Raw genomic sequence first — 13,333 nt, 5'->3', positions numbered from 1 at the left:
CAACTTTTAAACATTCTCCCGTAGCATACTTCATTTTTTTTTGCCCATTGTAGCAGGCATACAATTAGGCAGTTTCAAAGGCCACTTAGAAGTACATGTACGCTATTTCATATTAAAAAAAATGTTTTTTGTCCATTCTGTGAAAGATGCTATGATAAATGGCTAGAACACTGAAGAGATGAATGTTCACCAAGTGCTTTGAGTAGGTGCAAGATAGAGCCAGGCTGTAGAATGGCACTAGGGGATTTAAATCTTCCATTTTGTAAAAATCTTCTTAACAGCACTTAAGAGTGACATTGTTCAGAGCCAAACTAAGCTGTCAGTGTGTTTTATGGGAGGTGGATGCTTTGAGTTGTGTAGTAAACTTGTCTTGTACCTATTGTCTGCTAGTGCAAAAAGAGTGACTTCGTACTTCGCCTATTTCCAGAAGCTCCAGTGATTCATGTAGCAAAATGTAATGCTTTAGATGTGTAAGGACAGGAAATCCTATTTGGTGTATATACTTTGAGTTTAAGGGATAATACTTGTTAATCCATTCTGTTAATCCATTCTGGATTAACTGCATTATTATCTCGTACATAGAAACAGTTTCATCAAGGTTGGAGACAACTTTTATCTGGCATCCTTTGAAGGGCCTGAAAATCCACAGGAAGAGTCATTTTCTGTATTTTCTTATTACTTTTATTCTTTACTAAAATCTTTTTTTCTTAGAGCATCATAATCATGCAGTTGATGAATGACGTCATGTTAAGGGTGAATGGTTGGAAAGATTATGGAAATTTGGAATTAAGTCCAGCGTTCATTTGAAGTTAGCTAAATTTATAAAGGAATGTCTTTAATGGAAGAAGACCATGGATTAAAAAATTGGGACAGTAAAAGTAGTTGTATGGAAGTGTGCACACACTTATAAACCTTAGTGTTTTCCTAATAGAAATATTGGGGCCCTCATTGATTGGGGCCTTTAAAACTAAAAGGGATACATGAGTAGAGAATTAAGAGAAGTGCAGCACCTAGATCAGATGATGTAGTTCCATGAGTAATTTGAGCATATGCTGGTATTGCTCTGAAAAAAGCTTTTTCTGTCTTTCATGCATTTTCCCTTTCCTTTGTGCTGCCAAGAGCATTTGTGAGGGTGTGCAGTGAATTGAATCCTGGAAGAAGTCTGGGTTAAAACTATTATTTTCCTGTTGTTGGTAGGAGAGATCAAACCTGGATCGCTTCCTTCCTCAGGTCCGTTACACAGAGGTGGCAATGGACGGCTGGGGAGGAGAGAGTTGTGCTCTATTCTTCTGGCAAGAGCAGTGAATAAAAATGGATCTGCAGGAGGATTATTTTAGCCTATTCTTGTGCATTTTCTCCCCATTTCTTTGTCTTTTCAAAGAGCTTATATCCAGTCTTCTCTAGAAACACAGCCTCCCCAAATTAGTTAAGAGTTGTGTTACCTGCAGTGACAAATATCATTTGGTCCTAGGCAGGAAGGTACTAGATGTTGTCACGTTGTCATAACTTATTTCACTATTTATGTGGTATCTGATGCATGCTATATTTGGTGCTGCTGTGCTGAGAAGCCTGCTAGTCTTTTTTGGGAAGAAATCGGTGAACATTCATAACAGGAGGATAAAGAAAAGATAGTGTGCTATGTTGATTGTTAAATGTGAATTTTTGATTCTGGAAGTATGAAGAACCTCCGGAATCTAGATGCAAGGTACAGAAACACAAAGAGAGAATGTGATAAGATAAGTAAGAGAGTTTTGTCTGCTTTGTGTCCTTAAGTAGCCAAAACTGTATTTATAGCACTTATTTTGTCATAAAGCTTCTGGAGTCTCCTCCTGCTAGCAGTGGAAAGCAGCTGATGTCATACTGTGCCTTCCAGGAAAAGGGAATGGAAAGAATTGATGGAGAAACGAGTGCAGAACGTCTGAAAATATGTGCTTGAAACTATGAGCAAGTTTTGAGCCTCCAGTTCTTGGCACAGCATGTGGACGGTTTTGATCCTTCCCACCCTCTTCTTCCCTCTCACCTCTCCTCAAAAGCCTGATTGGGTGACGGCTCCAGCCTCTGCAGCGGGGAACATTTATGGGGCCTTAGGTAGAGCACAAGAAGCGAGTGAAGCTGCCTTGGCACAGATGTCCCAGTGCATTAAACAAAAAATTAGCAGCCTGGATGGATGGGGGGTTTCAGGGTCTCCAAATGAGCCTTGAGGGTGGAGTAGAAGGCGACTGAAGTTGGTTGGAAAAAGTCTCTGAATGTTCTGTAGATGATCATGGCAAAGCATGACAATTAAGCTTCTTCAGGCAGAGAAAAGTTTATCTTAAGCATGGTGCTGTATTTGTGAATGGTGCTCAGAAAAAAAAAATGTTTCAGAGTGCTGCATGTTGTTATTTATTGATGTGTTTTCAGTGTGTTTTAGACTGAATTATTGCAGAGAAAAATGTGTTTCTAAAATACATGCAGTGGTTTTCATGATAAAGATCATGAATAAAGTATAAAGATGTTGAAGAGGTTGGTAAATATTGCCAAAAAAAAAAAAAAAAGAAACTGTTACACAAGTGAGGACAAAAGAGAAACCTTCAGAAAGCTTGAGCTGAAGCTTGGGAAGAACTCCTTTGCAATGAAATAGATCTTACTGCACTTGGGTTTTTGAACAAAAGTCAGGACATTCCTAAGTTAATGTTCCCACGGCAACGTTGTGTTTGCCTCTGATGAAGAAATAGTATGAAATATTTTTAAGAGTTTCAGTTCTATACACTCAATGCTAAATCTCTCGAAGTGTTAATAAAAATTACCTGTTTTTGAAAGTTATTTGAATCAATATTCATTTTTTAAAATAGAGCATTGACGCCAGTTCTTTGTGGATGTAAATGAGAATAATTTGGGTGTTATATCCATGTGCTTCTGCAAAGGACTTGGTGATGTGCTCGTTACCAAAAAAAAAAAAAAAAGGTAAATAAATCACTGAGCTTATTTTTCCTCTTTAGTTTGCAGGCATGGCAATGGCAGGTTATGCATGGTAGAGTTCTTAGCAAGTATTTGTCTAGTATAAACCAAGTAGGGGACACACAAGCTTAAGGTAAATGAGTCTTTGGGCTGCTTTGAAACAAAATACGAGTGTTTATTCTTCAACTTTTTGCACATGTGGAATTTCAGGCCTACTTAATTTCTTACTCAGATTCTGAATTTTAGAAACTGGGACGCCTCAAAATTGTTTTCTGTCTGAAGCTGACAGTAGATGCTGGGAATGGTCATGTGCACTCTGTCCTCTTTTACCCACTGGGTGCATCAGTACAGCGTGGTGATGGCATTAGTTTCAGGATCTTTGTGAGGAGACTTAACCACAGATCTTTTCCCTCTGTGTTTGAGTCTATTCTTTCTTGGATCACATGGAAACAAAGTACATACCTAGCTGTCCTTCTAACAGGCTTATTTCAACAAGGAGCTATGCAAGCTGTGTTTATAAACATTACACTTAGGAAAGTGAAAGTGTTAGTGTTTGAATCTTCTGGCTGAAATGGATGAGGTTGTTAAAGTTTAGTGCTGTTGCTTCTAGTAGTAGGCACCGTGTTTAAGCTGAGAATTTTGCTTCTGCTCAGTACACCTCAAACTTCTACCCCTAATAAGACATTAAACTGTGCTACAGCTGGCAGGCCTTCCTGGGGCACGTGCAGTATCCATCAAGCAATCAGGAGATTTCCAGTCTCCTTTTTTGTTCCGATCTGCGCTGATCCCCAGATGTGTACCTCTTTTATTCTGTGTTCTGTTCTTCCTATTGCATCTGTTAATCGAACAAATGTAAATTCTGACAGTTGACGGAGCTGTCGTGAGTAATTCAACTGGTCTAATTACTAGCTGTACAGATTGTCTGGTAACCTGGGTGCAGCTTAGTATTTTTGCCTGCGATGCTGAAGGAAATATTTGACAGCACCGGCTGCAGAAATAAAGTGAGCAGCAGGCACAGTGACTGGGATCTGGCATCGAGCACAGTGCTGAGAGGTTTGGGCAGTGTCAAGATTGCAGTGGAAGACGGGAAATTCTCAGATTAGAAAGTGTGTCTGCCTCTTGGGTGAATTTTTGGCACTGTAGGAACCTCCGGGTCTGTCAAGTTTCTTCTTTCTATCTCTGTTGTCTTTCTGTCTCCTAAGCAATGCTTGCTAGAAAGTGGCGTACCCCCTGTGGGTTGGGACCCGAGCTGTGCAGTAAGTGAAACTTCACCTGCTTTGTGTAGGCCTTCCTCTTCACAGCCTCTACGCTCATGTTTCCAAGTGTTTTATATTGGTACTTAAAAGTGTATAAAACCACTGGGATGCCAGACGTAACATTGATTTATGTGAGAGATGGTTGGCATCAGGATGTATCTGAGATGGAGCTGTGTGGTCTGTTTCACCTGTTAGACTCTTTAATTGTAAATGGTAGTCTTGACATCCCACAAACATTAAATTCCTGGAAGGTGTAATCAGAAATCAGAACTAACTGGTCTAGACAAGTGCTGACTGTGACAGTATTATCATCGATTGGAATCCATTAATTGATCCGGTAATCGCTTACAGATGGTCCTGAGTGCTAGGGAGACTGAAGTTTCCCCACTAAGTAGCAGAGTGGTATTGCTAGGTTTATTGGGCTCATCTCCATCATCTAGTACTTAGTGGCCAGAGCCATATATTCTCATTACCAGCTGCAGTTCTGTTTGAGTTGTATGGCATAGCAGAAGTTACAGCTGTTTGTTTATCACCAGGAGTAGTTTGTCACTCCAGGCTCTGGCAGGGCTGGGCATTAAACCTTCCTTTTTTTGACATGGACTTGTCGCGTGGCGTCATCGCTCCTCCCAGCTGTGCGTAGCAGGGGTTGGAAGCAGCATCTGGTGCAGGACATCAGTCAAGGAGGGTAACTGCTGGGAAAAGCATTGCCAAAGCCGTGATGTCCTGATTTACACCTATGAATTGTTTTGCTGTCCGCACAAGAACCTACGCTCAAGCAGCTACAAAAATGGTTAACTCAGCCTCTAATGCTCGGCTGGGGTCAGTCTGCAGTTTGCACTTAAAGCCTAATGCTGTGTCAGTTAATTACCAAAATTGCTCTGTTCCACACCTTGCTAGGTACGTGTCAGCTGTACGTGCCTTCATCTGAAGTATCCAAGTTCTGACTTCTTTTGAGAAGAAATAGGGTTGCCAGATTCTTTGGCCCTTGGGCTAGGTCTGTCTGTGTAAACTTGAATAAAGTATTCAGCGGGTTTATGTTCTGCATGCAATTACCAGCCACACTGAAACAATTTTGGTTTGAGAAACACTTATGATTTAAGAGCGTTCTCCTAGACAGGTGGTCATCAGCTTTGCTACTTGCTTTTATAAAGTTTTTATTGCGCTGGATTTTCTTTGATTCAATGAGATGTCTTCTATTTTCCAAAGGTATCAAGAATTATGGGTTCCTCTGGCTATGTTAGCTGCACTTCATCTCTTTTGAAGTTTTTAAATTAGTTCTCTAATGTTACATAGTTATATGTGCTAAGGGAAGGTTTTCTTTTCAACATTTAAAAAGTTGTTTACTGTTGTATTCGTAGGCATTTACATGATTGGTGAGCTGTGTAGTTCAGGTTTTACTGAAAGTTCATTATCACAGCAATACAACTCAGCATTTACGACAACTCCATAGGCCTTAAATACCTTGCAAAGTCTGAGATTGAAAGGAGGAAAAAATAAAATTTGTATTACATGTTTTGAAGCTAGGGTCATTAGCAGGACTGTGAGATCATGTTTTGACCATAAATAAATATGCTTTAATTAAACTTAAAAAAAAGCAGTGGAACGTGGATGAGGTGAAAGGAGGTGTACTCAGGTAAAATATTTGCTAGTAGGAGGTAGTGCTATTTTGAAATGTTATGAATGTTTCTTCTGAATTCATTATTCTGAATATTATTCTGAAACCAAACAAAAATGTAAAGTATAAAAATGTAAACTGACCAGTAGTTAGTTTTCAGTCATATTCTAGAAAAGATAAATGAACTCATCACTTTGAAAATGCACATTTCAGATGACTAAATTAAATTTATCAGAATTCCTGGATTGGTTTTTATTTTTCTTAACTAGTGTTATAAGAAAACTCATTTTTTGTTGTGTTCAGGCTTATGAGTTCATTTATCGGGTATAATACTTAATTAAAACAATTGAATTAATTAGGAATGATTTTTAAAATGACTCTAAAATAAGGATATAAAATCTCAAGAGATCTCCCTCTGGAAAAGAAGGCATGAGTACATGTGACAAATATCCAGGTATATTAAAAGATAAGTTAGAAGAGGGTAAGGATCACTTACGCACACTTCTGAAAGAATATAGAACAAAGGTTATGGAGAGGCCTGCAAAGCAGGGAAAATGTGGGCACTCACATAGCCTTGTAAAACTCTTCGCATTGCAGATGAATACTGGTTTTGGTTGTTTGCCTATAGATATGTAAGCAGACATGGATTTTTTGTTAAATGTTGCTAGACAGCCATAAATGTAGTTCTGCAAAATAGCGTACAACCTAGGAAGAAGCAGAGAAGAAATTCTTAATAAATAAATACTTCCAAAATTTGTGTTTCGATATATGTTGGCTTGTGTTATGGGTCAATAGTTGAGTAGCATCCCCGACTTACGAGACATTTGTGCAGAGTCTGTATAGTTCCTGTTTGATTTGCTTGAGAAATAACACTTGTTCCTTGTGGTGTTCTTTGTGTTACCTAAATCAGAGCTATTTTTCATACGCTCCCATCTCTACTGTCTTACATTAGAGTTCACATCTGCAGGGTCATTGTCATCTGTTAGTGCTGCTGCTCTCAAACTGTAATGTAGGTTAGGACTGTGCGTGCTGCTGGTGGTAACACTGCTTCTGTCCTGAGATGAAAAGCCATACAGGTAGGAGAAATCCACAGAATAGTAATAGGAAACAAGACACCTGCTGCCCCTTTCTTTTGTACCCTTCTATTTATTTATTTGAAGTCTAAATAAGATTGTTACCACCATATGATAACTTGTTACTAGAAATGGGCTTTCATGTTTCTCAGCTGTTTGCAAGATGCAGTTCATGTTGTAATGATTGTTGTTATGATTCTAACTTGAGAGTTCTCAATGTTTCTTGTTTCTTTTCTTTTAGAGTGAAGACTGGAAGTGTTAGAGAGGTGCGTAGCTGCAGGTATGAACCAACTACAGTTTCTGTCCATCAGTTGCTTATTGGAGCTTCCTTTCAAAGGTTTAGACAAGTTGTCTTTACTTTCAGAGATATGTGGCCACTGTAGTGAGCTCAGCCTTAAGCTCTTTGTAATTTCCTGCCCTTGTGCTGCTAAAGGGAGTTGGAAGTGGTAACAACTTAGGACTGCAAGTACCAAATAACTATGCTTCTTTAGCTCCATGTGTAATTTAATAATGTTATAAATACAGGTAACTACAAAGTAGAAATGTGTACCTTCATAGTTATTTCTTGGCCAGAATATATCTCAGGTTCTCTATACTATATATAACTAAAGGTTTTGGTTGGAAGAACTCCATGTGGACTGAGACAAATTTCATTATGTTCAGCATAACAGGAACGTGGTTGAGTGTGAAAATGTTTGGAGCCAAATGTGAGGATCTTCTGGTGCAATCCTGTTAATGTCTGAAGTCCAGCAAGGGTGTAATTTCATGAGCCAATTCCCCCTTCCTGCTTTACTCAATTCCCAGTGCTGATTATTTGATGGTGCCTGATTCTCATGATAGTTTGACTGCATGGTCAACAGCCAGCTTGCTAACCCAATTAAAATCTCTCTCATGAGCAAGTTATTTCTCTGGTTTAGTGACTTGGATTTATTGACACTTCTTTGACCACACAATAAAAAAAAGACCAGTGTCTGTAACTGTGCAGCTTTAGGACAATCAACTCGTGACTGCTATGTTAAGTAACACTATCATGCTCAAATTGGGGTGATTGTTGCTATTCTGAGAAGTACTTCTGCTATGGCAGAAATGTTTCAGATGTGCTTTAGTGTACAAACAGAGAAAGGAGGCTCTTTAATAAGGAATTAATATACTAGCCATGTCACTTTCCAACTCTCACACAGAATGTTGCTGATAGCTTTACCAAGGCCCTTAAGAGATGAAAAATGAATGCTTATTTCTGTTACAATAACAGTAGATCCTTTCCCTACCACACTCTTAAATCTAAAGTTTCTACAAGAAGGGGAGACAATGGCATTGACTGATGTACCTGTAGATATTAGGCGGTTAGTGACTGCAAAAAGCAAGAGTGGATAGGAAGGATGTGTTCCTTCTGTGCTATGTCCTTATCGAAGAACTCAGAAGTGTGGGTGGAGAGCAATGTCCCCTTACCGGCTTTGGTATGTTGACTTGCTCGTCCTGTCAAGACAGAAAAAAGAGCCAGGGATATCTGTGGAAAAAATGGCCAGGGGCAGACACTTGCTGAAGAAAGCAGAACAAAATAAGATGTGTGGTCAGTGGAAAATCATGCATAATTTGATAGCTCATACAAGATGCCAGTCCTGCTGGCTAGTCTGGCTATTCCTTTAGGTGTAGTGATGCAGACAGAGAGTGTATGGGACTGACAAAACCTCCAGTAAGGAGCCTCTGCGCCCTGCTTGTGTTCTAGGCAAAGGATTCAGAGGAAATACTTGTCCCATGTAGATCCAATTTGGTAAGGTCTTAAGGAAATCAGTTTTCGAAGCCTTTACTAGGGTTCAAAGTATGCTCAGGGTGGGAGGAGAAGCCATAACAACAGACTTGCATGAAAAATAAAACTAGCTGGGGAGGAGTGCTTGTGCAGTCTGTGATTGCTCCCCATCCAGAGCAGGATTAGAGAGATGAACCTCAGTAGGTTTAAAAATAGATATATTTTTAGAGTTTAATGTATCAAATATATGAAAAAAGAGGCTATAATCATGTGTTGATTTCCCCTGAATATGGATGGATGCATACTTGAAAAAAAATGTATTTCTTCAAACTGTGGGGACACAATGGTTTAAGAAACAGGTGCCAGAAGGAAAGGCACCTCTTTGTTCATAAGTTAGAATGCACTCAGTGGGGATTGAATTTTGATATTGCCTTGAGGAGAGATTTGTTTTCTATCCATGGCCATTTGCTGTGATTTTCATAAATACACTGGTAAGGTTTTAGTCATGCCTATATTAGAAAGAAAACATAATTTGTTTTTACAATGCATTATATCCAGCCTCTCTGTAGGTTATTCATTAGGGTAGAAATAGCTGAAGTTGGTATCCAAGAATACTTCATTTTTGAGTGATCTTTAGAAAACTGGCTTTTGTTTGGAAGTACCAGTTTGAGGGCATTGGTCTCCAGGCATTGTGGGTGTTGCACAACAAAACTCCTTTCCTAAGTGGCCAGCCCACTGTGGTTTACCCTTCCTGCTCCTTTGCTGCCTTATTAGGTCCATACAGAAAGTAGAAAAGAGAATGTTGGCATTTGTGTTTTTTTGTTTTGTTTTGTTTTTTTTTTTTTTTTTTTTTTTTTTTCCTGAAGCATTTCTGTCTTTTCTGACAGTCTAATCTGTGATTAGACTGAGTTTTACAGACTTGTGAAATTTTGCCAATTACAAAACACAGTTCCAGAATCTGATGGTTTGGATTATATAAATAACAAAATCTTCAAATTATTTAAATATCAAATTACTCAATTTTGATTGCTGAAACTAAGCCACCAATTGGAACACCTCAGTTTGCAGTAAGATACATAATTTCTCATCCTTATGAGGGAAAAATCTTGAATTCATCTGTCTTAATGTGAATGTAGAAAGGTATCCAAATGAAAGAGGATCAACATCCTCTTCTCTTTAACATCTAAGGTTATATAAATCCATATTAATTATATTAATATATTAATCCAAATTATATATACTCATTGCTTATTATACATACCAGTATAAAATGCCTCTTAGGATGAATTGAATAAACAAACTGCCTAGAGATTGAATCAGGGTAAAACTGTTGGAATTCTGATTAGAGTCTGGTTCAGAGAATTAAACTGAGGAGGAGTCAGCTTTGATTTGAGGTGAGGAATCGGCTGTCCTTTTAAAAAGCACTTGCCTTTGTTCCACACTTTTATGGTAGCTGCTGTCTCCAAGCAGACAAGTTTTTGAAATGGAGAGTTTACTCTGAGACTTGGGATTGGTCCTGGTATTTGGAAACTCTTATGCTACACTTTGCCAAAGCAAACTAAACAGTTATTCTTCTTGTCAAGTATTGCTGTTTTAAGAGGGCCTTGTGAGCACTGCTGATTTCAGGAGTGAGGAACTCCTACCTTCTGTTATACTTGTCAAATCTACGTGCACTATGCTGATATTCTTCCAGGCAAACAAATTTGCCTTAACAGTGTTCAAATGCCCTGTGAATAGAAGAGAGAATGGTCATACCTCCTGCTGCTCTGGCCCTCCTTTAGGATGCTGCTTTTGTTTTCCTGAAGGTAAAATAATTAATTGTTTGGCACCCCTGTGCCAAAAACCAGGGGAAGTCATACCTTGCCATGGGGCTAGCCAGTGCTCTAAGTAGAAATGATTATTGCAATGATTGCTATTTTAACTGCTTGTTACACTCTGCTGGAGCTGTCTGAGCTGCCTGTGAACTTTTCAGGTAATGTGCAAACCAAAGTTTTCATCTGGATAAAATAAAACGGGAGAGAAATATATATTTATATTTTTAACTGTAGTGTAATGTCAACTGTTCTTGTTTTGTAGCTGGTGCTATTAGAAGAAACAATTTAAGATTAAAGGACTTGTCAAAACAGTTTGCATGGCTGTTCTGATTGCTGCAAAGGACAATGAAACTTGAGACTTGTTGCTTTGTTTAGTCTGAAAGGTCTCTTGAAATTTAAAAAGGAAGGGGGGGAAAAGCCTCTATCATACTTGTAGAAGTTTTTTAAACAGAACTGGCTGCTATTCTAGAAACAGTCAGGAAGGAGAGGCCTGTAAATTATTCAATAATATGAAGTTTGTTCCTTTCAGTTAAGATTATTTGTTATGTTCCTGGAGTAAAACAAACAAAAAAACCTCACTCTCTCACCAGTTCTTGCTTCCTCTAAATTCTTTACACAAACACTTGATGTACTACTTGCAATAAACCTCGGCTAAAAGTATTTCTCGTGTGGGGTGATAGAACAGTCTTCAGATGTGGTATTGTCCTGGTGCTGTACATTCGGTTCTGCAGTCTCCCCTGGGTCCCATATGCAACTACATGGCAATGCTCTGTGTAAACGTAGCTGGTTGGCTTGCTCCTCGTAGCTCTGCGGTGTGTTTGGCTTGGAGAGAAGCAGACTGGTCAGAGCTTTCCAGGACCCAGTGGATTTCAAACTCCTTAGCAGAAGAATAATTTCTGGCTGTGTTTTAGTGGCAGGAAACGAACATAAAATGTGTAGTTGATTCTTTTTAAAGAGTTCTGCGAATATTGCAGAGGTGACAAAATGTTTGTTTTCGGTGCATCTTCTTGACTGAGTCTAGAGCTGCAGATTCACGTTGTATAGGGAAAGACAGCAAAACTACAGGGCTCTTTGAAACCAGATTTCTAGGTCATACTTGGGTTTAGGTCTCCTTCAACTTCTTACACGTATAAAATACTTCAACAGATTTGCTTGCAGGGTTGTTTCTTAGACAAAAGGCTGAAATATGTGAAGGTGAACTCCTGGCTGTTATCGCAGACAGAAAGAGGGGAAAGGTTCCTCTGCTTTCAGCGCGTGGTAGCTTGCAGACATTAGTATTCAAATTCTTTTCTATGGAAGACTGGGCGCTGAAGTACAGGTGTTGTATACCATTCGCACTTCCAATTTGAGCAAGTCAGAATTCAGTTAATAAACATAAGAAAAAAAATTAAAAAAGGACAGAACACTTCAGGCAGCAGCAATGTTTTGTTCTGTTTCCATTTCCTTTTAGTAGTTCTGTAATTTCACAGGGCAGAGATGCATGTCCTTGCTTCTTGTATTCTTATTTCCTGCCTTGTCTCCTGCTCTGTGTTATATTGCAGCCTTTATTTCCTCTTACTATTGTTGTGGCCAAGCTACTCTTCCTAATTTCTCAAGGTTTTTTTCTATGTTGCCAGCGTGTCCACAAGTCTTTCAGATCTCTTAGGTATTTCTGTGTAGCTTGTCTCTTCCAAAACATGTAAGCATTGTTATGTTCTAGCACTGTAATGATAAAAACTCAAAATGCTTCCCAAACTGTCTGCTGGAATTTTGGCTGGCGTTTAAAAATAAATAAATAAATGAAAATTACTGAAGTCGTCTTTTGCGTGTCTTTCAATAGAGATTAAACGGTACCTGAAATTTTACAGTTATTGACAAAAAAAATTGAAAAAACAAGGCTTAAAAGATTAAATTCTTTATAGTTTTTTAATGGCTATATGGCTTTGTAAACAACAAGTTGGCAATGAGACTAGGAAACCTACAGGCATCTGCTTCAAAAGCAGTTGCCCTGGGATTCATACATCAATGCTGCTTCTTCATATCAATTATTAATTGTGAAGTGTCTTGCAAACAGGGATAAACACACAGTGATTACCTTGTCTTTGGTTTGACAAAATTAATTATTCTGGGGAGCCTGCATTAAGGCTTGCCATTATCTGTTCTACAAGTACAGCTGCTCTACTAGGTTGTCATGTGTTAATTGCTCCAAATTCATGATTTAGCCTTTTGGCAATTTGTTCATCTGCATATATGCCTCGTGTCTTTCATAGAATTCCTCTTCAGCCAGGTCTTTGTCTACTTTGCATCACAGTAAGTTTTACTGTGTTTTTTTTTTTTTAGTGGTGTTTTTTTTTTTTTTATGTTTTTTTATCCACTACTACTGCTACCACCGAGAAACAGCTGATAAAGCTGATTTTTGTCTCCTTCTATATTCCTTCTGTGTGAAGAAAAATGAGGAAATATGCCAGATAAAATTAGGAAACAAAACTTATCTGGAAGAGACTGTTACATTTTTACGAAAATTAACAGCTATGTTTTATGTATCTTTGGGGAGCAGGTGTTAGAAGGAAGCAGTGAAGCAACAAAGAAAAGATGGACTTCATCAGTAAATATTTTAATGTGAAGTTTTTCCTAACAGATTTTTTTTTATTGATGTCACTGTATTGTTTTAGTAGAATATTAACCTGATGGTGCATAGGTACTCTCCTTGAAAACAGGGTGGGCAGGTACTGGCTGCCATTGGAAAAATGCCAGTATATACTGTGTATGTCACTGTACGTGGAGCTACTGTGATAGTTAAAACCCTTTGGAGTTTGCCTTTTAAAAAAAAAAAAAAAAGAGAGGGGGTAAGGATTCTGAAAATAATAGCTGTGATTTGTCTTTTTTTATTTATTTTTGAGCAACCTCAAACC

The 13,333-nt window shown here is 38.5% G+C and overlaps 1 protein-coding gene across 6 annotated transcripts in view; it reads left to right on the top strand.

Moving 5' to 3' along the window:
• The window catches only part of CELF1 (CUGBP Elav-like family member 1), a 57,745-nt gene that overhangs the window by 7,434 nt on the left and 36,978 nt on the right, over positions 1-13,333 (top strand). For 5 of the 6 annotated variants that reach the window (XM_084287670.1, XM_084287669.1, XM_084287668.1 and 2 more), the window contains exon 2: positions 7,123-7,161. The gene's annotated coding sequence lies outside the window, so the exon portion shown is untranslated. The remainder of the gene's footprint in view (positions 1-7,122; positions 7,162-13,333) is intronic. The other variant, XM_084287666.1, reaches the window with a different exon arrangement.

This window comes from Netta rufina (genome assembly GCF_964035555.1).
Source record: "Netta rufina genome assembly, chromosome: 5".
Classification (NCBI taxonomy): Eukaryota; Metazoa; Chordata; class Aves; order Anseriformes; family Anatidae; genus Netta; species Netta rufina.
Note: the sequence above shows the minus strand (reverse complement) of the source record. Positions and strands in the feature narration are given on the sequence as shown.